General features: G+C 43.7%; 1 protein-coding gene across 2 annotated transcripts in view; it reads left to right on the top strand.

The window, feature by feature from the left end:
- CNPY1 (canopy FGF signaling regulator 1) overlaps nt 1-25,085 on the top strand; it is a 159,906-nt gene that overhangs the window by 27,882 nt on the left and 106,939 nt on the right. The window contains exon 1 of one of the 2 annotated variants that reach the window (XM_040434157.1): nt 24,463-24,638. The exons of the other annotated variant lie outside the window; for it this stretch is intronic. The gene's annotated coding sequence lies outside the window, so the exon portion shown is untranslated. Of the gene's footprint in view, nt 1-24,462; nt 24,639-25,085 lie in introns of those variants that run through there. 2 annotated transcript variants of the gene reach the window in all.

The following is a 25,085-nucleotide window of genomic DNA, read 5'->3' as shown; positions in this document are numbered from 1 at the left end:
CGTTCCATACATCTGAATGCATACATTTTGTTAGCCCTATTTGCATGAATGGGAAATACCAGAAATGGGACTGCACTTCCACTTTGGAAAAATGCCATTCAATAGTGGTTTGTTAGAAGGGTCTCCTGCCCATAAACTGGTCACAGGATGTCCCACTGCTGCTGGAACCCTCAATAATCAGCTGTAATCCATGGAGGACACGGGCAGCAGGTGTTCAGTTTCCCTGCAGTCCCACCACAGGTGAAGTGAGGCATTACACAGATCCCATTGACTTTGTCCTGTCCTTGGAATGAGTGGACAGGCTAGGTTCTTCAGAGCTCTTACTAAGGGCTCATGCATTTTCTTTCTGTGTCTGTTCCGTTTTTTTTTTTTTTTGCAGACCGTATGCGGAACCATTCATTTCAATGGGTCCGCCCAAAAAACGGAAGTTACTCCGTGTGCGTTCCGTTTCCGTATGTCCGTATTTCCGTTCCGCAAAAACGGCGGGTGTATCAACAAAGGGAGGAGGGGCTGGGGGCCGGCATCTGGATTAGGAATGACAGCGGGGACCGGTGCAGTCCCTGTATTCTAATGCATCGGCCCCGCTCACTGTTGTATAATCTTATCTAACCTGTAGGCATTGTTAAAATATAATAATCTTGTGTAATCCCAGCTGTATTAATTACAACTAAATTCCGTAGCAGGGAGGAGGCAGGCCGCCCACTTTATGAATGGAGCAGGCGCGTGACGTAGTGAGTGACACGCCGGCCTGCCTCCTCCCTATCTCCTCCTTCCTCTCTGCTACGGGATTTAGTTGTAAGTAATACAGCTTGATTACACATGATTATATTTTAACATTTTAGGATGCTATATATGTGTCATCCACAGATCCCCCCCCCACCATAGCAGTGTCATCCACAGATGCCCCCCATAGCAGTCCCATCCACAGATGCCCTCATAGCAGTCCCATCCACAGATGCCCCCATAGCAGTCCAATCCACAGATGCCCCCATAGCAGTCCCATCCACAGATGCCCCCATAGCGGTCCCATCCACAGATGCCCCCATAGCGGTCCCATCCACAGATGCCCCCATAGCGGTCCCATCTACAGATGCCCCCATAGCGGTCCCATCTACAGATGCCCCCATAGCGGTCCCATCTACAGATGCCCCCATAGCGGTCCCATCTACAGATGCCCCCATAGCGGTCCCATCTACAGATGCCCCCATAGCGGTCCCATCCACAGATTCCCCCCCCCATAACGGTGCCATCCACAGATTCCCCCCCCCATAACGGTGTCATCCACAGATTCCCCCCCATAACAGTGTCAGCCACAGATTCTCCCCCCTTATAACAGTGTCATCCACAGATTCTCCCCCCCCCCATAACAGTGTCATCCACAGATTCCCCCCCCCCCATAACAGTGTTATCCACAGATTCTCCCCCCCCCCCATAACAGCGTCATCCACAGATTCCCCCCCCCATAACAGTGTCATCCACAGATTCTCCCTCCCCATAACAGTGTCATCCACAGATCCCCTCCCCATAACAGTGTCATCCACAGATCCCCCCCTCCATAAGTGTCATTCACAGATCCCCCCTCCATAACAGTGTCATCCACAGATCCCCTCTATAACAGTGCCATCCACAGCAAATAGACCTCTAGCACAATTCCATTAAGATATTGCATCGCATATCGTTATCGCAATTTTTAGAGCCCTAATCGCAATCGCACAAAATTCCCATATCGTGCAGCCCTACTCAGCACCAAGAGTATTCACCAAACTGGTAGTAGAAATGATATCCCCCCTCAGACAGGAAGGTCTGTTAATCTTCCCACACTTGGATGATTTTCTCACAGTAGGAAATTCAGAAGCAGTCACACAGACTATTTTGTGCAAAAAATATCGTATTTGAGTTGTTTAATAAACATAAAGTCCTAGTTAATCCCGTCACCCAACAATAAATTTCTAGGGGTAACATTAGACTCTGTTTCACAAACATCATCTCTTCCAAGGGAGAAGATAGAAGCCATCATGGGGAAAAAAAATAATAATTCCAGTCTCAAGACCGGTGCTCGATCAGGAATGCCATGAGCATTCTAGGCCTTATGACGTCCTGCATAAGAGCGGTAGCCTGGTGTCAAGTCCACACCAGAACTATGAAAACCTGGATCTTAGGCAGTTGGAACAAAAAACAATCGTCCCTAGACAAATAAAAATTGTCATTCCATACCCAGTAAAAACAGATCTAAATTGGTGGAAAAAAGAGAAAAATCTATCCAGGGGCGTCATCTGGCTAGGATAACCAGGGATACAGATCGTGACGGATGCAAGCTCTGTGGATTGGAGAGCAAAAGTAGCTTCCTCAACCTGGCAAGGAAGGTGGCCAGAAGAAATAAAAAACAAATCCTTAAATTACAGAGTTACGTACGGTCTGGGAAACTCTAAAAGTAAATCAAAGTCTGTTAAACAAAAAACATCAAAAAATATTTTCAGACAATACCACAACAGTCGCTTATTTAAAACATCATCACCTAGCAGGAGAAATATTTTCCTGGGCAAAAAAAAATAATCCTATCCATTAGGCTGAGTTCGCACGAACGTGTGTGACCCGTGCCTGTGCTGCGGCCCGCAAATAGCGGGCCACAATGCACGATCGCCGGCTGTAGGTCAGCCGCATTGGATCGCGGACCCATTAACTTTAATGGGTCCGCGATCCGCCCGTTCCGCTAAAAGATAGGACATGTTCTATCTTTTTGCGGAACGGAAGTACGGGACGTAACCCCACGGAAGCACTCTGTAGTGCTTCCGAGGGGTCCCGTCCCGTGCGGCCGTTCCGCGATTCCGGATTTGCGGACCCATTGAAGTGAATGGGTCCGCATCCGTGATGCGGAATGCACACGGAACTGTGGCCATGTATTGCGGCCATGGGTCACACACGTTCGTGTGAACTTAGCCTTACTGCGGTTCATCTCTGAGGATCAGAAACTTTAGAGGCAGATTTCCTGAGCAGAAGAACCCTGGACCCAGGCGAGTGGTCTTTAAATCCAGGAATCTTTCAAAAGATATCAGCCAGATGGGGCCTGCCACAAATAGACCTGTTTGCCCCAAAAAAAAATGCAAAGGTCAAGTGCTTTTGTTCTTTAAATCCCAGAGAAAAGCCATGGGCAGTAGACACTTTCTCAGTAAAATGGACATGGGATCTAGCATACACTTTCCCTCATTGGGCATTAATTCCTACTATTTCATGCTGCTACTCCCTAATGGGTCACTCTTGTCCCACTGGAATTAAAGCCCACTCCACTAGAGCTATGGCTTTTTCATGGGCAGAGAAAGCTGGGATGTCTCTTTATCAGATATGTAAGGCAGCTACTTGATCTAGTATCAATACATTTATGAAACATTATCGTCTAAATATCTCCACTTCTACGGATTTGGCCTTTGGCCAGAAAGTTCTGCAAGCTGTAGTATAATCTGTTAGTTCTCATCCGTATCCGTCATGGTGGATGAAATGGAAAACAGTTTCATTTACCGGTAATTCTGTTTCTTTGAATCCACTATGATGGCTCGTATATACAGTCAGGTCCATAAATATTGGGATATTGACACAATTCTAACATTTTTGGCTCTATACACCACCACAATGGATTTGAAATGAAACGAACAAGATGTGCTTTAACTTCAGACTGTCAGCTTTAATTTGAGGGTATTTACATCCAAATCAGGTGAACGGTGTAGGAATTACAACAGTTTGCATATGTGACTCCCACTTGTTAAGGGACCAAAAGTAATGGACAATTGGCTTCTCAGCTGTTCCATGGCCAGGTGTGTGTTATTCCCTCATTACCCCAATTACAATGAGCAGATAAAAGGTCCAGAGTTCATTTCAAGTGTGCTATTTGCATTTGGAATCTGTTGCTGTCAACTCTCAAGATGAGATCCAAAGAGTGTCGATGTCCCAATATTTATGGACCTGACTGTACACTCCTACAATGTACAATTTAATAGTATGAATTAAATACTATAAAAAACATAAATAAAAGTATAAATATACCGTATTTCTCGCTTTATAAGACGCACCAAGGTGGAGGGAAAGTCAGTGCGTCTTATAAACACAAGGTGACCCCAATCTGTTGGCAGCAGATACCTCAGTGAAGCCATGTCATGAATGGAAGTGCGGGCATCATTTAACATTTAGTTAAGCCGCCAGCCCGCCCAAGGTGCTGCTTAGTGCTGCGATGTATGTGTTGGCCGAACGGCTTCACTAAATGCTAAATGATGCCGGCAGCCCGCGCTTCCATTCATGATATTTAGTATCGTTGGGCAGGCTGGCGGCTTCTCTGTATGCGCTGTACTGCCGCCAGCCCGCACGTCCTTCACTCAGAGCAGCAGGAGGATCCCCTTCTCTGTGCTGCCTGGCCATCCAGCTGATTGGTGGTGAGCGCGTCCTGCTTCCCCAACCTCCACCAATCAGCTCCCTACATTTCTCCCACCAGCTCTCCCTTGTCCCGATACCGTAGATTGCTGCCTAAGTCGCTTGGTGAGGACAGCTCAGGGGCAATATACGGTACCCTAAAGAAAAATGTGTGCCAAATATGACTATAACCCCCCTCATCCATAGGAATCCACCCATGTATCCACCTGCAGTATATGGGTGGATTCCTATGGATGTGGGGGGTTATAGTCATATATAAAATAAACACTCCCATGTTACACATTACATGTTATTTTATTAAAATGTTTTAGCCCACTTTTTAGTTCAAAATTCCCCCCCCCCCCCATTTTCCTCTTCTTAAAACTAAGCGCGTCTTATCAGGTGCGTCTTAGAAAGCGAAAAATATAAGTATATAAAAAAAAATATATATATATAGTAGTATACTTGATATCACCCACTTTGGTAATCTGTAAACACTGAAGGGTGAGAGTGGGTGGGGGCTTTTAAACTCTTTATCGCTGTGTATTCCTGCCCCTACATAGAGCAAGGGGTCAATCTCATCCACAGCCGTAGCCGTCATGGTGGATTCAAGGAAACAGAACTACCGGTAAGTCTAATTACGGTTTTTGGCTGGGTGAAAGCCTCAAAAGAGGCAATCTTGTGGTAACTCTTCTTGAATGGAAATAACCGAGCTAATTTTGGATTCTAACAACCTCTGTTAACCCTGTATTTGGCAATTTGCATTATAACAATTACTAAGTATCTCATCTATTAACGAACTGAGGTGCTAATTGCTAATGAATTATGTGTGGCAAACTATGGACTAACTCTGATAATTTTTCTAACCGAGATTTGGACCGTTAAAAAGGGACATTTATTGTTATCTTATATTGATGGCTTTGAAATAGTGCAAATGTAGCAATGGTTAAGAAGAAAGATGATAAAGAGAAAATGGGGGAGAAATGGGGAGAGCAGAGGCGGTCTGGTGCTTATGGCTCTCCTAAACAAGACATGTCTAGAAAAAAAGCAGACCGGGATGGCAAATTTAGATAGATTCCTTCAAGCTCCGACTCCCATTGTGAATAAGGGGTAGAGTAGACCTAATACAAAAACAAAATGTGTCTGAGTGTAGTGAGGATGCAGAGCACTTGGATAGGACGTTACCATCTCCCACACTAGCTGACATTATGTCAGCAGTGAGTAAATCTAATAGTGTGTTGGAGATGATAACAAAACAGATGGGAGAATTAAAATCTGAAGTACAGCTGATTAGAGACGACTGCAAGAAAGTTCGTGAGAGAGGAAATCATGCAGAACAAAGAATAAGTGAACTAGAAGATCAAGTCCTGGGTATTACTAGAGATCTCGAAACTTTGAAAGTGGAGAATGATGCTCTCAGTAAGAAAATTACTGATTTGGAAGACGGGGATAGGAGTAGGATTGTTTCGATACCAAAATTTTGATTCGGTTTCGATACCATAAAGTATTGCGATACTCGATACCATTCGATACCACGCGAATAAAATAAAACGCCAAAAAAAGCCGCGTGCATTCTGCCTTTTATGGAACGTCCGGCCCATAATCGAACAGTCCTATCCTATTTTTGGGGGGTGACAAGGTGACTAGAAAAAAAATGGCGAATCGCACAGTTTTTCTTTTCTCTTTTTTTCTTTTACGGCGTTCAGCACATAGGAGATATTTTGTAATATTTTAATAGTTTGGACTTTTCGGACGTGGTGATATATAATATAATATTTTATTTATTTATTGTTTATATATTTTATATGTAAATATATGAACTTAATATTTTGGTGTGCTTTTTTAATTTTTAATTTATTTTTTTAGTTTATTTAATAACTATTTCCCCCCTTAGGGGTTAGAACCTGGGATCTTTTAACTCGTTGTCCTATTCACCCTAATAGAACTCTATTAGGGTGAATAGGACTTCACACTCTCCCTGCTGCCCTGTGCATAGTGCACACGGCAGCAGGGAGCTCACCAATGTTTTTAATACTGGTGGGTGGGGGCGCACTGCGCCACAAATGATAATTAACGTTTAATATACAAATACAGCCGGTGGCAGAAACACATTGCCGGTATCCGACCTCTGACAGGGCGCTGCGATCAGCGGCAGCTAACCCCTCAATTGCCACGGATCGCAGTGCCCTGTCAGAGGCTGGGTGCCGGCAATGTGTTTCTGCCGCCGCCTGCATTTGTAATGTATCAAATGTTAGTTATCATTGGTGGAGCAGTGGCCACAGTCCCTCCCCTCCTCCGCAATCAAAAAGGGAACACCCACTTTCTCCCTCAGTGTTGTTTCCTTTCCTCTGGACAGAGGATCCTGGAGTATTCAGCCTCCAGAGCTGTGGTACAAGGAACACCTTATGAACTTAGTTTATACAGCGAATATCGGGGCCTGGTTGACTGCCTCATGGCTTCGGGGCCTGGTTGACTGCCTCATGGCTTCGGGGCCTGGTTGACTGCCTCATGCCTTCGGGGCCTGGTTGACTGCCTCATGCCTTCGGGGCCTGGTTGACTGCCTCATGGCTTCGGGGCCTGGTTGACTGCCTCATGGCTTCGGGGCCTGGTTGACTGCCTCATGGCTTCGGGGCCTGGTTGACTGCCTCAGGGCTTCGGGGCCTGGTTGACTGCCTCAGGGCTTCGGGGCCTGGTTGACTGCCTTATGGCTTCGGGGCCTGGTTGACTGCCTTATAGCTTCGGAGACTGGTTGACTGCTTCGAGGCCTGGTTGACTGCCTCTTGGCTTTACGGGCCTTGGGTTCTGCCTCTTGGCTTTAGGGCCTGGTTGTCTGCCTCTTGGCTTTAGGGCCTGGTTGTCTGCCTCTTGGCTTTAGGGCCTGGTTGTCTGCCTCTTGGCTTTAGGGCCTGGTTGTCTGCCGCTTGGCTTTTGGGGGAAGGCCTGATAGATTTGGGGCCTGGTTGGTTGCCTATTGGCTTCAGGCTGAATGCCTTTAATCTTATGTTGGTTTCATTGAATTCTGATGCCCGGTGCATGCTTGGCTATATGCCTGTGTGGCTATCCCTGTCTGGCTGAACAATTTTGCATCTATTCCGGCTTTGTTGAATGCCTGGTTGGGGTCCACCTGTGTATCTATGCTTGCTTAGCTGAATGTCTTGCATCTATACCTGCTTCGTTGAAAGCCTGGTCTGCTTAGCGCTTGTGCATCTATGCCTGCTTGATTGAACACTTGTGCGTCCATGCTGGGTCAGCTGACAGTTTTTGGGTCTATGGCTGCCTTTGAGTCTTTGCCTGTCTAGCTGGCTGGCTTGAGTCTCTGCCTGGCTGGATGCCTTGAGTCTTTGTTTGTTTAGCAGGCTGGCTGACTGCCCTTGAGTATATGCCTGGCTGGCTGGTTACCCCTTGGGTCCATGCTTAAAAAATGATGGCTGCCTGGGAGCCTGGGCCTTTCTAGTTAACTGCGGTTATCCTGGACCTCGGTGGGGCTGGACGCCGGTCATTGGGACATCTAAATGTATCATCCTATCAGTGAACTATCCCACTACGGGTATATATTTTTTTTCACCAGCCCCACCTTTTATCTCCAAGCCGACTTTTTTGTTGTGTGTGATCACCTGTCTTTTGTACCCCCTGATGAACCTAACAAGTGGGGGAAACGCGTCGGGTTGACAGGGTACTTTCTTCAGGGCTAACTAGGGTAATACATGATAGGTACGAGGATGGGGGTCACCAACATTAGGTGATACCTCTGGGCTGAGGATCAATCAGGAATATAATAGGGATAGTACTGTCCCTGGTACGATTGATATCCTCTTATTTACTCAATCCTGGACCCTTTCCCATCCCATTTAGGGTATATGTGTATTGGTTGACCGGTCAAGGTCATTTTAAGTGTATTAATAAAAATCTATAGTTTTAAGGGTTCTTTAGTTTATATTAATATTTTTTGTTTGTTTTTTAACTATAAGCATAGTACATTAACGGAGCCCTATAGGTCTCCTAGTTGGGAGTGAAGATATGGGCTGGACCATGTTGTTTGGACGGCCTACAAGACATATGATGTACCAACAAAGCCTACAGGATGTATGGCTCACCAGCAAAACCCTATAAATACTTGCCACCAATCTAGAACTTCCCAAGGAGTCCCTGGAGGATCGGCGGTTGTCTTCTGGGGTCCTTTGTGCGGTAGTTCTGGCGGTAGGGACCCTAGGGGGTCTGAAGGGTCCAGTGGGCTCTTTGGATCTCTTGTGGCAGATCCATAAGCTCGTCCAGATAAGGAATGATGCCACGGTAGGGTTCCATCATGGATGCCAGATTGCGAGAAAATGTGAAGATTTTGGCATCTGAAGTTCTTCTGGTCCTCCAGTGGATCTTGGATCACTGGGTTGGGAGCGTGCCGGGTGAGTTCCCCGCTATGCGCTCCCTGAAGATTCAACAGTGCAGGTGGCGTGCCTTGGAAGGGCCTCTCCTGGGGAACTTTGGGTGAGGCAGGAAGAAACATCTGTCTCGGAATATAATCTGCACCAAAGAAATCGGTGTTCAGCAGGTTTTCAGTTTGATCATTCTGCGGCAAGATAAGTGCTTCTCTAAGATGTTTTGTTAAATCTATTATGATTTATGTTAACACTTGATGAGAAACCCATATAAGATTATTATTATTTTTTTATAAGATCATCCTGGGTTTAAGGAATATATTTTTTTTATATAGTTATATTCATAACTATATAAAGGAGTTAAAAATATGAAACCTATGGCACTATGTTCACATGAAGTGAGGGATTTTATTTTAGGATGGAGAGATAATTATAGATTGGTTTCAACTTTATAAAAAAAATTAAGAGAAATAATAAATAAGGAGGTGAGGTGTAATAGCATGGGAAAAGGATATAGGTCCCTTAACCTCTTCCGGACACATGACGTACCGGTACGGCATCTTGTCCCGGTACTTACGTCATGTGTATTTCCTAACACAGCCACCTGGCGGGTGGTGATCGGAACAAGGTGCCTGCGGTGGGGTCCCGTGACCACCGTCCCCCGTCCCCCCCGTGTCGGCGATCGCCGCAAACTGCAGGTAAATTCAGACCTGTGGTTTGCGCCATTTTATGGTGCGGCGGCGGCGGTGGTACCATCGGGTTCCCGTGGGGGTGTAGGGGGGACCCGATGGCGCTGCCTTCGTGTGACGGGCCTGTGAGATCCAGCCCCCTAGATCTCACAGGCCGGAAGCTGTATGAGGAATACTCACTGTATTACTCATACAGCCAATGCATTCCAATACAGAAGTGCATTGTAAAGGATTAGACCCCCAAAAGTTGAAGTCCCAAAGTGGGACAAAAAATAAAGTGAAAAAAAAAGTTGAAAAAGTTTCAAGTAAAGATGAACAAAAACGTAATTTTCCCCAAATAAAGTTAAAAAAAATAGGGGAAAAAAGAAAGTAGACATATTAGGTATCGCCGCGTCCGTATCGACCGGCTCTATAAAAATATCACATGACCTAAACCCTCACCATAAAAAATAAAAACTGTGCTAAATAAACCATTTTTTTGTCACCTTACATCACAAAAAGTACAACAGCAAGCGATCAAAAAGGCGTATGCCGACTATTTTTGGCGTATGCCGACCAAAATAGTGCCAATCTAACTGCCACCTCATCCCGCAAAAAATGAGCCCCTACCTGAGACCATTGCCCAAAAAATTAAAAAAACTATGGCTCAGAATTTGGAGACACTAAAACAAAATTTTTTTTTTGTTTTAAAAAAGCTGTTATTGTGTAAAACTTACATAAATAAACAAAGTATACATATTAGGTATCGCCGCGTCCATATCGACCAGCTCTATAAAAATATCACATGACCTAACATCTCAGATCAACACCATAAAAAATAAAAACGTTGTAAAAAAAAAAGCCATTGTAAAAGCAAGTGATCAAGAAGTAATACGCACCTCAACATAGTGCCAATCAAACCGTCTGTAACGGGGTTCCGAAGATGCACTCGGTCCCCCATTAGCCGCAGACCTGCTGCTTAGCTTCAGGAGCGAGGATCTGTGTTTTACCTCGTTCCCAGGGCGGCTTTACTAGCTGGATGGCTCCCTGCTCCTAAGTCTGCCTTGAGCGCCGAGCTGATCACTCGGTGCTCGACTGGTTGGTCTGTCGGTCATGTGACGCTGGCTACGTCACATGACCCTCACTCCCCACTATAAATACAGGCAGCCTGCTGGCCACAGGTTGCCTGTTAATTTAGGTTCCATCTGTGATTTGGTCTTTCCTGGCATACTTACTTACTTACCTCCTGCTGAATTCCTGACGATCCTCTCCCTGCTCCTTGTGTACTTTGCTGGTATTCTGACCCCGGCCTCCTCCTGACAATCCTCTGCTGACTCCTTTGGTACTTCACGTCTCTCCTGGTATTTATGACCCCGGCTTCTCCTGACAATTCTCTGCTTGCTCCATTTGTACTTTGTAGCTTTCCTGGTATTGACTCGGTCCGTTAACGTCCTGTTGTTTGTCTGTCTGTCATCCCTGCACTTATTCCAAGTTAGGGATTGCCGTCCAGTTGTCCCCTGTCATTAGGACTCGCGAGGCAAGTAGGCAGGGCCAGGGGTAAGGGTGGAGCGCAGTGGTCACTTCCCTCCCCCTGTGTGTGTGTGTACGCGACCGTTACACCGTCATCTCATCCTGCAAAAATCATACCCTACCCAAGATAATCGCCCAAAAACTGAAAAAACTATGGCTCTCCGACTATGAAAACCCTAACACATGATGTTTTTTTGGTTTCAAAAATGAAATCATTGTGTAAAACTTACATAAATAAAAAAAAGTATACATATTGGGTATTGCCGTGTCCATGACAACCTGGTCTATAAAAATACCACATGATCTAACCTGTCAGATGAATGTTGTAAATAACAAAAAATAAAAACGGTGCCAAAACAGCTATTTCTTGTTACCTTGCCTCACAAAAAGTGTAATATAGAGCATCCAAAAATCATATGTATCCTAAAATAGTACCAAAAAAACTGCCACCCTATCCCGTAGTTTCTAAAATGGGGTCACTTTTTTGGAGTTTCTACTCTAGGGGTGCATCAGGGGGGCTTCAAATGGGACATGGTGTCAAAAAACCAGTCCAGCAAAATCTGCCTTCCAAAAACCGTATGGCATTCCTTTCCTTCTGCACCCTGCCATGTGCCCGTACAGTGATTTACGACCACATATGGGGTGTTTTTGTAAACTACAGAATTAGAGCCATAAATATTGAGTTTTGTTTGGCTGTTAACCCTTGCTTTGTAACTGGAAAAAAATTATTAAAATGGAAAATCTGCCCAAAAAATGAAATTTTGAAATTGTATCTCTATATTTCATTAATTCTTGTGGAACACCTAAAGGGTTAACAACGTTTGTAAAATCAATTTTAAAAACCTTGAGGGGTTTAGTTTCTAGAATGGGGTCATTTTTGGGTGGTTTCTATTATGTAAGCCTCGCAAAGTGACTTCAGATCTGAACTAGTCCTTGAAAAGTGGGTTTTTGAAAATTTCTGATAAATTTCAAGATTTGCTTCTAAACTTCTAAGCCTTGTAACATCCCCAAAAAATAAAATATCATTCACAAAATGATCCAAACATGAAGTAGACATATGGGGAATGTAAAGTAATAACTATTTTTGTAGGTATTACTATGTATTATAGAAGTAGAGAAATTGAAACTTGGAAATTTGCAAATTTTGGCAAATTTGGTATTTTTTTTATAAATTAAAAATGATTTTTTTTTACTCCATTTTACCAGTGTCATGAAGTACAATATGTGACGAAAAACAATCTCAGAATGGCCTGGAGCGTTTTAAAGTTATCACCACATAAAGTGACACTGGTCAGATTTGCAAAAAATGGCCTGGTCCTTACCCCCCAAGGACTTGGCCATATTTTGCAAATCTGACCAGTGTCACTTTAATTGCTGATAACTTTAAAACGCTTTGATTTATCCAGGCCATTCTGAGATTGTTTTTTCGTCACATATTGTACTTCATGACACTGGTAAAATGAAGTAAAAAAAAATCATTTTTATTTATAAAAAAAATACCAAATTTACCAAAAATTTGTAAATAATTGCAAATTTCCAAGTTTAAATTTTTCTACTTCTATAATACATAGTAATACCTCCTAAAATAGTTATTACGGTACTTTACATTCCCCATATGTCTACTTCATGTTTGGATCATTTTGGGAATGATATTTTATTTTTTGGGGATGTTACAAGGCTTAGAAGTTTAGAAGCAAATCTTGACATTTTCAAAAACCCAATTTTTAGCGACCAGTTCAGGTCTGAAGTCACTTTGCGAGGCTTACATAATAGAAACCACCCAAAAATGACCCCATTCTTTAAACTACACCCCTCAAGGTATTCAAAACAGATTTTACAAACGACGTTAACCCTTTAGGTGTTCCACAAGAATTAATGGAAAATAGAGATACAATTTCAAAATTTCCCTTTTTTGGCAGATATTCAATATATATCTAATCTAACATATTTAATAATTTTTTTTTCCAGTTACAAAGCAAGGGTTAACAGCCAAACCAAACTCAATATTTATGGCCCTGATTCTGTAGTTTACAGAAACACCCCATATGTGGTCGTAAACTACTGTACGGGCACACGGCAGGGCGCAGAAGGAAAGGAATGCCATACGGTTTTTGGAAGGCAGATTTTGCTGGACTGGTTTTTTTGACACCATGTCTCCATTTGAAGCCCCCCTGATGCAACCCTAGAGTAGAAACTCCATAAAAGTCAGCCCATCTAAGAAACTACACCCCTCAAGGTATTCAAAACAGATTTTACAAACGTCGTTAACCCTTTAGGTGTTCCACAAGAATTAATGGAAAATAGAGATACAATTTCAAAATTTCACTTTTTTGGCAGATTTTCCATTTTAATATTTTTTTTACTTTTACAAAGCAAGGGTTAACAGTCCCATTTGAAGCCCCCCTGATGCACCCCTAGAGTAGAAACTCCAAAAAAGTGGCCCCATTTTAGAAACTACGGGATAAGGTGGCAGTATTGTTGGTACTAGTTTAGGGTACATATGATTTTTGGTTGCTCTATATTACACTTTTTGTGAGGCAAGATAACAAGAAATGGCTGTTTTGGCACCGTTTTTATTTTTTGTTATTTACAACATTCATCTGACAGGTTAGATCATGTGATATTTTTATAGACCAGGTTGTCACGGATGCGGCGATACCGAATATGTATTCTTTTTTTTTATTTATGTAAGTTTTACACAATTATTTCTTTTTTGAAGCAAATAAAATCATGTTTTAGTGTTTCCATAGTCTGAGAGCCATAATTTTTTTCACTTTTTGGGCGATTACCTTCGGTAGGGTATGATTTTTGCGGGATGAGAAGACGGTTTTATTGGCACTATTTTGGGGTGCGTGTGACTTTTTGATCGCTTGCTATTACACTTTTTGTGATGTAAGGTGACAAAAAATGGTTTGTTTAGCACAGTTTTTATTTTAAATTTTTTACGGTGTTTATCTGAGGGGTTAGGTCATGTGATTTTTTTTTTATAGAGCCGGTCGATACGGACGTGACGATACCTAATATGTGTACTTTTTATTTATTTATGTAAGTTTTACACAATAACAGCTTTTTTAAAACAAAACAAATGATGCTTTAGTGTCTCCATATTCTGAGCCATAGTTTTTTTATTTTGTGGGCGATTGTCGCAGGTAGAGGGGCTAATTTTTTGCGGGATGAGGTGACGGTTAGATTGGTACTATTTTGGTGGGCAAACGCCTTTTTGATCGCTTGCTGTTTTACTTTTTGTGATGTAAGGTGACAAAAAAAATTGTTTATTTAGCACAGTTTTTATTTTTTACGGTGTTCATCTGAGGGGTTAGGTCATGTGATATGTTTATAGAGCTGGTCGATACGGACGCGGCGATACCTAATATGTATACTTTATTTTTTCCCTCTATATTTTTACTTGAAATTTTTAATTTTGGGGGGGACGACTTTATTTTTTCAACTGTTTTTTTGTCCCACTTTGGGACTTGAACTTTTGGGAGTCTAATCCTTTACAATGCATTCCAATACTTCTTGGAATGCATTGGCTGTATGAGTAATACTGTGTGTATTACTCATACAGCTTCCGGCCTGTGAGATCCAGGGGGCTGGATCTCACAGGCTCGTCACCGGAAGGCAGCACAGATGCCTAAGGGCTGTTTCACACGAGCGGATGCCGTGCGTGACATCCGCTCCGTGAATGACAGCCAAGACCCGATGCAGACTGCAGAGGCACAGAGCATTAACATGATTGATAATGCTCCGTGCCTCTCTGTGATCTCTGTGATCTCTTTACTACGAAATCATCCGCTCGTGTGAAACAGCCCTTAAGGAAGGCATCGCGCTGCCTTCTATGCCATCGGGTCCCCCCTACAGCCCTATGGGGACCCGATGGCACCACCGCCGCCGCACCAGTTAAAAGCCGCAAACCGCAGGTCTGAATTGACTTGCGGCGATCGCCGACACGGGGGGTCACGGGACCCCCCCCCTCGCGCATTTAGCCGAGGTGCCTGCTCAATGATTTGAGCAGGCATCGGGTTCCGATTACAGCCCGCTGGGCGGCGATGATCGGATCTATACATGACGTACCGGTACGTCATGGGTCCTTAAGGACTCAGGAACCATGCCGTACCGGTACGTCATGGGCCCCTAAGGGGTTAAGGTGAAAATGAGCCTGGTCCTTAAGGAGTTAAAGGGGTTCTGCACTTTGTTTAAACTGATGATCTATCCGACACCCAGGACCCCCGCCGATCAGCTGTTTGAGAAGGTAGCGGCGCTCCAGCAGCGCTGCGGCCTTATCACTGTTTGCCGCTGGCCGAGTGACATCACGATTTGTATCAACTGACCTGGGTGGGGCTAAGCTCCATTCAAGTGAACGGAGCTTAGCCGCGCCCAGGCCAGTGATACTAGTCGTGACGTCACTGGGCCTGCGGTAAACGGTGAGAAGGCCGCGGCGCTGCTGGATCCAGAGGATAGATCATCAGTTTAAACAAAGTGCAGAACCCCTTTAACTGAGAAACAATGGATGAGGTTTTGGGAAGCGAGTACTGAGAAACCCGTCTCAAAGAGTTAGGGTACTTTCACGCTTGCGTTAAACTTTTCCGGTATTGAGTTCCGTCTTAGGGGCTCAATACCGGAAAAAAACTGATCAGTTTTATCCTAATGCATTCTGAATGGAGATTAATCCATTCAGTATGCATCAGGATGTCTTCAGTTCAGTCACTGTACGGTTTTTGGACGGAGACAATACCGCAGCATGCGGCATTATTTTCCATTGAAATTGTACTCGTCTGGGGGTTCAATTGTCCTTCTCTTCGGCCTTTCATCCTCAGTCGAACAGACAGACTGAGTGCACTAACCAGAATCTGGAGACCTTTTTGAGATGTTTTGTCTCTGAGAATCAAGAGGAGTGGTGTTCATTTTTGTCGTTGGCCGAGTTTGCCATAAATAACTGTAGACAGTTTTTTGGTGCATAGGGGTTCCATCCGCAGTTTTGCATATTTTCTGGTACTGAGACGTCTGGTATACCTGAAGAGGAAAGATTCTGCTCTCCGTTGTCATCTATTTAGCGGAAGATTCAAAACAATTTAAATAAAATGGGCAAAAAGTATAAACGTATGGCTGACAAGAGACATGTGAGTGGTCCGGACCTGGGAGTGGGTGATTCTGTGTGGCTGTCCACAAGAAACATTAAGTTGAAGGTACCCTCTTTGGAGTTGGGGCCAAGGTTTATTGGGCCATTCAAGATCTCTGCCATTATTAATCCGGTTGCTTTTCGTCTTGAGCTTCCGCAGGCTTTGAAGATTCATAATGTGTTTCACAAGTCATTGCTGAAAAGATATGTTGAACCTGCTAAACCGTCCTCCCTGCCACCACCTCCTGTCATGGTGGATGGTAATCTTTAGTTTAAGATTGCTAGGATAGTTAACTCGCGTATTCTTCGTGGATCTCTTCAGTACCGCGTGCATTCGAAGGGTTACGGTCCAGAGGAAAGAATGTGGGTTCCTGCGACAGACGTGAATGCCAATCGCCTTGGTGAGGGCCTTTTACAGGGCGCATCCTGATAAAGTCGGTCCTGGGTGTTCAGAGGTCACCCGTAGAAGGGGGGGTACTGTCACAGTCTCTCCTGTGAGTGAGGTTAGAAATATCGGATAGACTTGCTGCACGTGAGGCTATCTGACAGGTCTCTTTGTTTTCCTCTATGTATGTTGTTGTTTGGCAGGATCTCACCTCTCCTCAGGTGCCGCTCATTATCAGTGATGAGGCTCTATTTAGATCCGCCTCACACTGCTGACCATGTGGTTGATAGTTTCTGCTTGGAGTTGCTAGTGCTGGTTTGTCTTGGATCTCCTGCTTCTCCATATATCTCTAAGATAAGTACTTGTTGCCTTCGCTGTTTCTTATTATCTGGTGTGTGTTGTTTCTAGGCCTCAGGGAGACGCAGGTTCCTTCATTTTGGAAGGAACTAGCTGTCTCATCCCCTGCTACCTATCCTAGGGCTCGTTAGCTTTAGCAGGGCTTTAGGTATCTGGTGTATGAGTATTTCCACCATCAGGATCTGCTCATACTGGCAGGAGTTAGGTAAAGGCCTAGGGATTACTAGGAGGTCACCATCCCTCTTCCTTAGCTTTTTTAGGCCTAGATTGTTGTCTATTCGTTGTGGTCTGTATTTGGTGTTTTCCCTTCCCCTTAACCTGTGACAGTTATACTGAGAATAAATTACACACATGTGGTCTCTATTTACTAATTAGGTGACTTCTGAAGACAGTTGGTCACACTGGATATATTTCAGGGGTATCAGAGTACAGGGGGCTGAATACAAATGCACGCCACACTTTTTAGATTTTTATTTTTTTTAAATATTGAAAACCATTTTCTTTTCACTTCATACATACTGACTACTTTGTGTTGGTCTATCTCATAAAATCCAATAAAATACATTTAAGTTTGTTGGTGTAGCGTGTAAAAATTTGGAAATATTCAATTGGTATGAATACTTGGTCGGACATTCAGTGTCTTGAAAATCTGGTTCAGTTCCCCTCCGGCTTGAAGTAGAAAACTCCAGAGGAAAACTGAAGTTAGAACTGATCTCGTAGGTTTCTCTGGGATCGTTCTCACACATCCGGCACATCAAAATAGTCTCGACAGAAAAATGTTGCATGTCTTCTTTTTTTTTGTCTGGCGTTATCAGTGTATAGACCCCGTATCTGTGCATTGAAGTGCAGTACATATATATCAGTCTTGTCTGGCTCCCAGCTTAAAATAGCTGGCCAGACTCAACTGATATATGTAAAGCGGGCCTAACTATTCTAGCTGAGGCTCCCCCATTGATTTACCTGGTTAAAGTGAGTGTGGTGATCAAGCGAGCCCTGCAGCTTTCTCATTGTGTACCTGCACAACGTCTACATAGAAGCAGTGGTGCATGGTGATTACATGGACTTGAATGAGGCGAAGCTGTAATTACCCGGAACTGCTGCTACTATGAAGTGGCTGCAGCCCTCTTACAAGTTCAAAAAGCTGATCAGCAGGTATGCCAAGAGTCAGACTCTCACTAATCTAATATTGATAACCTGTCGTGAGGACAGGCCATCCTTATTGTGACTCTGGAATACTCCTTTAAAGGGCATCTGTCAGCAGTTTTGTTCCTATGAACCTGACTGACATGTTACCTGTTGGTCCCATGTTCATATGTGCCCGCATTGCTAAGATAAATAGTTTTAATATATGTAAATGAGCCTCTAGGAGCAATGGGGGCGTAGCTGTTACTCTTAGAGGCTCTGCTCTCTACAACTGCAGGGCCCTCATCACTTTGACAGGGCCAGGCAGTGAAAAACACCATCATACCTGGCCCTATCAATCAAAGTGGAGAGGGCGCAGCAGTTGCAGAGAAAGCGGAGCTCCTAGGTGTAACAGCCACGCCCCCGTTGCTCCTACAGACTCATTTGCATATATGAAATCATCGTGTTTTTTTCTGTAATGCGGACACCTATGAACATGGGACCAACAAAGATGTCTTCGGCTGCCAAGTGCACATGCAACACGTCAGCCAGTCTACCAGCTTCTGTACATTTTGGATAGAAGTCATCTTTAAAAACGGGGGTAAATTGACAGTGTAGATGATCTTGTTCTTGGGGTGTGCACATGGTGACTTTAGTACAGGACATTGCTCATGCGTGATGGCTTTGTCTTATAACCGCTTATACATGAGACTGAATGTATTCCTATAGACCAGTGATGGCTAACCTCCGGCACTCCAGCTCTGGTGAAACTACGACTCCCAGCATGCTCCATTCATTTCTATGGAGTTTAGAAAAACAGCCAAGCAGTTGTAGTTTTACCACAGCTGGAGTGCCGAAGGTTAGCCATCATGGCTATAGACCGCAGTTGTTTTTAGGGAATATTTATGTGTCAGATTTGTATGTTTTAGATCTGACTCATTATATTACTACAATAGGCACAGCAGAAATCCAAGGTGGAGAAATCCGATTTTTACTACCTATTTGTAGCTTGATGCACTGCGTATCCCCACAAGGTTTACATCAATTCATTGGGGCTAGCTGTGAGAATATGGGCTCATGCACACGACCGTATGTATTTTGCGGTCCGCAAAAATACGGATGACACCCACGTGCATTCCATATTTTGCGGAATGGAACAGCTGCCCCTAATAGAACAGTACTATCCTTGTCCGTAATGAGGACAATAATAGGACATTTTCTTTTTTTTGCGGAACAAAAATACAGACATACGGAAACGGAATGCATACGGAGTAACTTCCTTTAGCATACGGCCCGCATAAAAAAAACGTAACTGACACGGAAAGAATTTTTTTGTGTGTAACAAACCATGCGTTTTTTTTTTTTCAAGTGCTTGTGAACACTTGCACTATATGTGGATTGGCCTCCGCTCTCAACTCAGAATCTGCCCCAGAATGCTAGTCAAATTCTGGACCTTTATAGTCATTTATGTAATAGTTTTCCAATGCCTCTTCTGTTTCCACCCAGACAAATGTGTTAATTTCTAGTTTTTCTTTCTTCACTAGTTTTGAATTTGTGGCCACATATGTAGCCTTTATGTGATGCCAAGTACATCCTCCTGACAGTCCTCTCTGTCAGCAAGTTTGTTTGGCAAGCGCAGCTCCTGCCCAGGCAGAAAGTGTACTATGGCTATGATCACGGCGTGTGATCAGACTTTTCAAGTTCCCCCGCGCAGTGCCTGGAAGGAGTCTGCATGAAAGCTGGAAGAATAAAGGTGATTGGACCTCATAGAGAGCACACAACAGAGGTCAAAGGAGTCTAAGGAAAGCGTTAGGGGAAGTTTCAGAAACGCATATGCATACACGGGAACTTTTGCATGCTGCATAAAGCTCTGTTGATTAAATTATGAGAAGAGAGTAATCGTGTGCTATTCTATTATTTTCATATAAAGAGCACATAGTATGGTATTTGCGCAGTTGCAATGGTGAACATAAATGATGATGTCACTGCACCGTACACATTGCCCCATGAAGATCCTCATGCCTGAAGATATTGCTTCTTAAAATAAAATAAAAAACATTGCAGAGCAGTACTACATTCTCCCATTTAAAGGGTTTGTCTATTTTTTTTATTTTTATTTTTGTTTTAATTTGCCTCCCAGCCATCTTTACCTGTGGAAAATCCATACTCTCCTGCTCCGCACTCGTTCCCGCTTCCTGCTCCTTTTCACTGGACATCAGGTCCCCGTCTGTGAACGTCCGCGTGGACGGGGTCATGTGTGTCACTGCAGCCAATGACTGGCCTCCGTGGTGACGCGTCCCCTCCTCCTCCTCCCGTGCCCACAACGGGCTGGCACTCTCCTTGTTCTCTGCTCTCCCTCACTGTAGGATAGTATGCCTGTCCATATGCAGGGGATGATGGGATTTGCATTTTTTCAACATGCCCTGATTTGAAATCCCAGAAATGGAAGGAAAAGACATCCCTCGGCGCAAAGCACCAACCAGGTGCAGATGAAGAATCTTCTTCAAAAATGCAACACTATTCACCTGAAGAAGGGGAAGTGGTCCCCGAAACGCGTAGTGTTTCTGGAATAAACATTTTTGAAGATTCTTCATCTGCACCTGGTTGTTTCTTTGCGCCGAGGGATGTCTTTTCCTTCTACTCTGCATTAATCCTCCGTGAGGACCCAGACACGCTCATCCGACGAGCCCTGCATCCGTGGCTGCATACCTACACCTCCATTGGGAATAGATTTTATTCCCTACACGCCATCATTAGTGTTGTGCCTATTATTTGCACAACCATCTAAGGGTACTTTCACACTAGCGTTTTTCTTTTCCGGCACTGAGTTCCGTCCTAGGGGCTCAAATCCGGAAAAGAACTGATCAGTTTTATCCTAATGCATTCTGAATGCAGAGTAATCCGTTCAGGATGCATCAGGATGTCTTCACTTCAGTCTTTTTGACTGATCAGGCTTTTCAGAAAACCGTAGCATGTTGTATTTTTACCTCCGGCCAAAAATCCTGAACGCCGGATCCGGCCTTTTTCCCATTGACTTGCATTAACGCCGGATTCGGCGCCGTGTGTTCCGTCAAACCGTATCCGGCTTTTGCATGTTAAAGCCGAAAAATGTGAAAAAAAAAGTTAAAGTCCATAAATGGCGGATCCGTTTTTTCCAATGCATTTTTTCATTGTGATCAAAATCCTGATCAGGATTCAAATGTAATCCGTTTTCACACGTCTTTCCAGATCCGGCGGGCAGTACCAGTGTCGTAATTGAACGCCGAATTTAAACAACGCTAGTGTGAAAGTAGCCTAAGGTGAGCCTCCAATTTGGAGTTTATTTTACCTTTCCCTATACGTTTTCACCCTATTGTGCGCCCTGTCTTTCGTTTGTTTAGTAAACAAACGCCTGAATATTTCAGAACTGGAAGAACGAAATGGCTTTTTTTTTTTTTGCATTAATGTAATTGTTCAAGCAAAAAAAAAATCGCATCGCCATACAAATCAAGAACAGAGTTCGAAAGCTCTTTTGGTATTTTTTATTTTTTCCCCCCACACTGCGCTAAGCTAATAACTTGAAACTATATACTGCCTATCAAACTGAATTAGAGGACAGTACCTGGGGGTCTCCTCACATTGAGTAATGATCCAAGTCCTTCATAATGGTGAATCCGTATTGTGATGAATGCTTCCAGCAAGAATGAAGTGAGCATCATTACAACACCAATCCACAAATGACAGGAAGTTAGCAGAGGGGCCTTAGCCGGCGGCTCAACTCACGTGCGAGAGAATCCAAAGATCAAACGGGTTCACCAGAAGTGACATCACTCAAGTGGTGCACTTCTTCCACCATGTTTCAGAGGTAGAACTTCCTCCTTCATCAGGCCCTTTAATCCAAACGCTCCAGTTGGATAGGCGGTATATGGTTTTAAGTTATTAGCTAAGTGCAGTGTGGAGATACATTTAACCAGTATCAGTTGTTTTATAGCGGACTGTGGGCAGTCTGGTCTCCTTACTCTGCTGCTTCTTTAGGCCTCTTTCACATGACTGTATGTATTTTGCAGTCCATTTTTCATGGATCCGTTGTTCCTTTTCTTGTTTGTTGTGTTTCCGTTCCGTATTTCCGCAAAAACATCTCCGTATGGTTTCTGTATGCGAAAACCATCTTAAACACATGGGCAAAGTGGGCATGGATCCGCAAAATACAGATGACATACGGATGTGTTCCGTATGCATTCTGTATTTTTTGCGGACCCATTGACTTGAATGGAGCGACGGAACGTTATTTGCGGACAATGATGGGACAAGTTCTATCCTTTAGCGGAACGGATATACGGAAAGGGAATGCACACGGAGTATGTGTTTTTGGTCATCAGAAACCCCTTTAATATGTCTCTCCTTCATTTTTTTTATGAATGTGGCATTCATGGTACATAAGGTTTGGGAACTCCTCCTCTAAATGGTCTCTAACCTCTGACTCTCGGGCTGTTACAAAAATCTCACTCCCAGAATGTTCCTTTATCTAAAAATGTTAATACAAAAAGCATAAACCTTCCACTGGCAGATCATATATAAAACATAATGTTTTCATTAAAATCTTGCACAGCAAGTGCAAAATATATTTTGCACTGAGTTACTAAATCTTAAAGGGAGTCTGTCAGCAGTTTTGCCCATGCAAAGCTGCAGACAGCACTAGGAAGGGGCCCTGGAGAGCAGGAAACGTTTACCTTTTTTGATGCTTTTATCATCAGGAGTAGTGAGAATATGAAATGTTATTCTGAGAGATTTTTCTTCCAGTGCTCATCACTGTGACATGCTGTCTGCAATAATCTGCTTCACAGTCCCACCTATCTGCTCTGAGTGGCAGCTGTAGAGGTCTCCTGGTTGGATGCTACAGCTGTCATTTAAAGGGGAGAATATGTGAAGCTACTTAGTGCAGAGATCACTTCGCAGTGAAGCTCCACCTCCTGGGCACTTGAAGGAGCAGAACCTGGCAGAATAAAACCTCATATTCTCACTACTTACCCCTGATGATAGAATATGGCCATCGGCATGAATGCAATTTTTGTTCTTGCATGTAATGACCTAAACGTCCCCTAGGATCTATGTTCTTTACCTTCAGTGTTTCCCTATAGCGACCTTCACAAAGATGTAAACTGACGTGGAACTGACTTTTTTCCCCATAAGGAAACATTGCCGTTGTGGTAATCATGCAGTTTCACCTCAGCTCTTGAACAAAGCTGTGGAGCTCTAGCCTTAGACATCAATGCATTTCTAATACCGTTAGTAGTAATAAAGCTCTTAAAGGGGGTGAACATAGACTGGCAGGGAAGCCGTGGCATAAAAGTGTCTGGGGATTGGAAAGGTGAGAATTACACTTGTTATTTTAGATCATTGTAAGCTGTTTGTCATGGGGTTGACACTTTAACCATTTAATGACAATGATCTACATGTACATCATTGGTCACAAGGAATGTATGGCACATTGAAGGTTTTTAGTTTTTTAAAAGTAGTAAAGAAAAAAAATATTATATATTACCATAACAATCGTACTGACCGACCGAATAAAGTAATGTCTTCTTTAATTCACCTTCAATACCACAGAGGCCCAAAAGACAAAGGTTTTTTTTTTTTGGTTTTTTTTTTTCGCTGTACAAATTTTTTTTCATGATGTTATATAATGTATAGAGAAAAAAAATAACTCAAACCACAAAAAATCAAGCCCTCGTATAGCTATGTCGACAGGAAAATAAGAAAACTTATGACTCTTTGAAGGCAGACATGAAGAAACGAGAGCGTTACTGCCAAAACTGACTTGTTTTTTAAAGGGATTGTCCAGTTTTGGTAAGTGATAGCCTATCCTCAGGATCAGCTGTGCGGAGTCACTGGAAGTAGGCACTGTAGCTATACAGCACCGTCCACATTGTAGGGGAGGGAGAGTGCTGCTACAGCGCTGTTCCCATTGAAGTCAATCAATGTTGAACTGGCGAGCTCCCTGTACTACAATATTGGCGGCGCTGTGTAGCGCTGACTTCTGGCGACGGACCTACACAGGACAGCTGACCAGCAGGGGTTCAGGGTGTTGGACTGAGGATAGGCTGTTACTACAGGCTGGACCCTAAAGGCCCCTTTAAAGGGTTAAATCTATGCTATTGCCTTTATTAGCCTGATTTGCAGAGGCCCCTTTTGTGTTGCAGTTGTCACCATTTCCAAGAGCTCTGTTTGCTGTGAGTGAATGAGAACATTCCTTCTTGCATCCAGTGGACGGAAACCCGTACAGACCTCATAGCTAAAGGTTTGCTACGGTTGTATGTGGTCTAGGCAATCCTCTGTCTGTTACAATGAGTCAGTTCATAAAAGGCTGCGGCTGACGTGTTTTGTTCGTCTCTGTGTCATTGAGTTTCAAGGTTCCTCTCTGGAATTCCAGATGGGACATTCACACAGGAGAGAGGGTAAATGATTTGCTAGCAGCTCGCCTCTGTTCCCTCTGATTGGCCTGATCACTTGTCAATCATCTAAACAAGCACGCTCCTACAAGTATCGTGGCAGAAGTAGGAGACACCACGTGAATAATGAATAGAGTCCTGAAACACCTGTTATTCTTGTATTCCTCTATGAGAAGGCTATAAATGCACTCCTGAGCAGGCAGCTCCTACGTACTGCTTACTGTGGCTATAAAAGGGGTCGCGTTCCTGCTGCTTCCACAGGTGAGTAAGGAGCTCCGTCTACCTAGCTGAGACCACAGAGGTGAATCAAGGAAGTCTGGTCAATTTGGACAGTAATGATCTTTTTTCTTCTAGTTAAAGTGAGCTCAATATGTCTGCAGATGTCTCTGTATATTGCATAGATAGATTTGGACTGATAGGAGGCAGTACAGGTACCAGTATGGAGGTTATGGCAATATACAGGTTATCTCAGATTTAGGAAAGTGGAGCAATACCTTAATACACTTGTATTACGTAAATCACATCCTTTACCTGTTGTGGAGAGGAGCAGCCTCAGGTCAACCTATCTACAATATGTGAAAAACAGTTATGGCATGCTGGTGGAAGCATTGACTACATGTCTGTACTATGGACCCCATAGGGTATTCCAGTGTTCCTCAACTCCAGTCCTCAGGGCCCACCTGCTGGTCATGATTTGAGAATATCCCA

The sequence above is a fragment of the Bufo bufo genome, chromosome 5, assembly GCF_905171765.1.
Source record: "Bufo bufo chromosome 5, aBufBuf1.1, whole genome shotgun sequence".
NCBI classification, from domain to species: domain Eukaryota; kingdom Metazoa; phylum Chordata; class Amphibia; order Anura; family Bufonidae; genus Bufo; species Bufo bufo.
The sequence above is the reverse complement of the archived record's forward strand: the minus strand, read 5'-3'. Positions and strand labels throughout refer to the sequence as shown.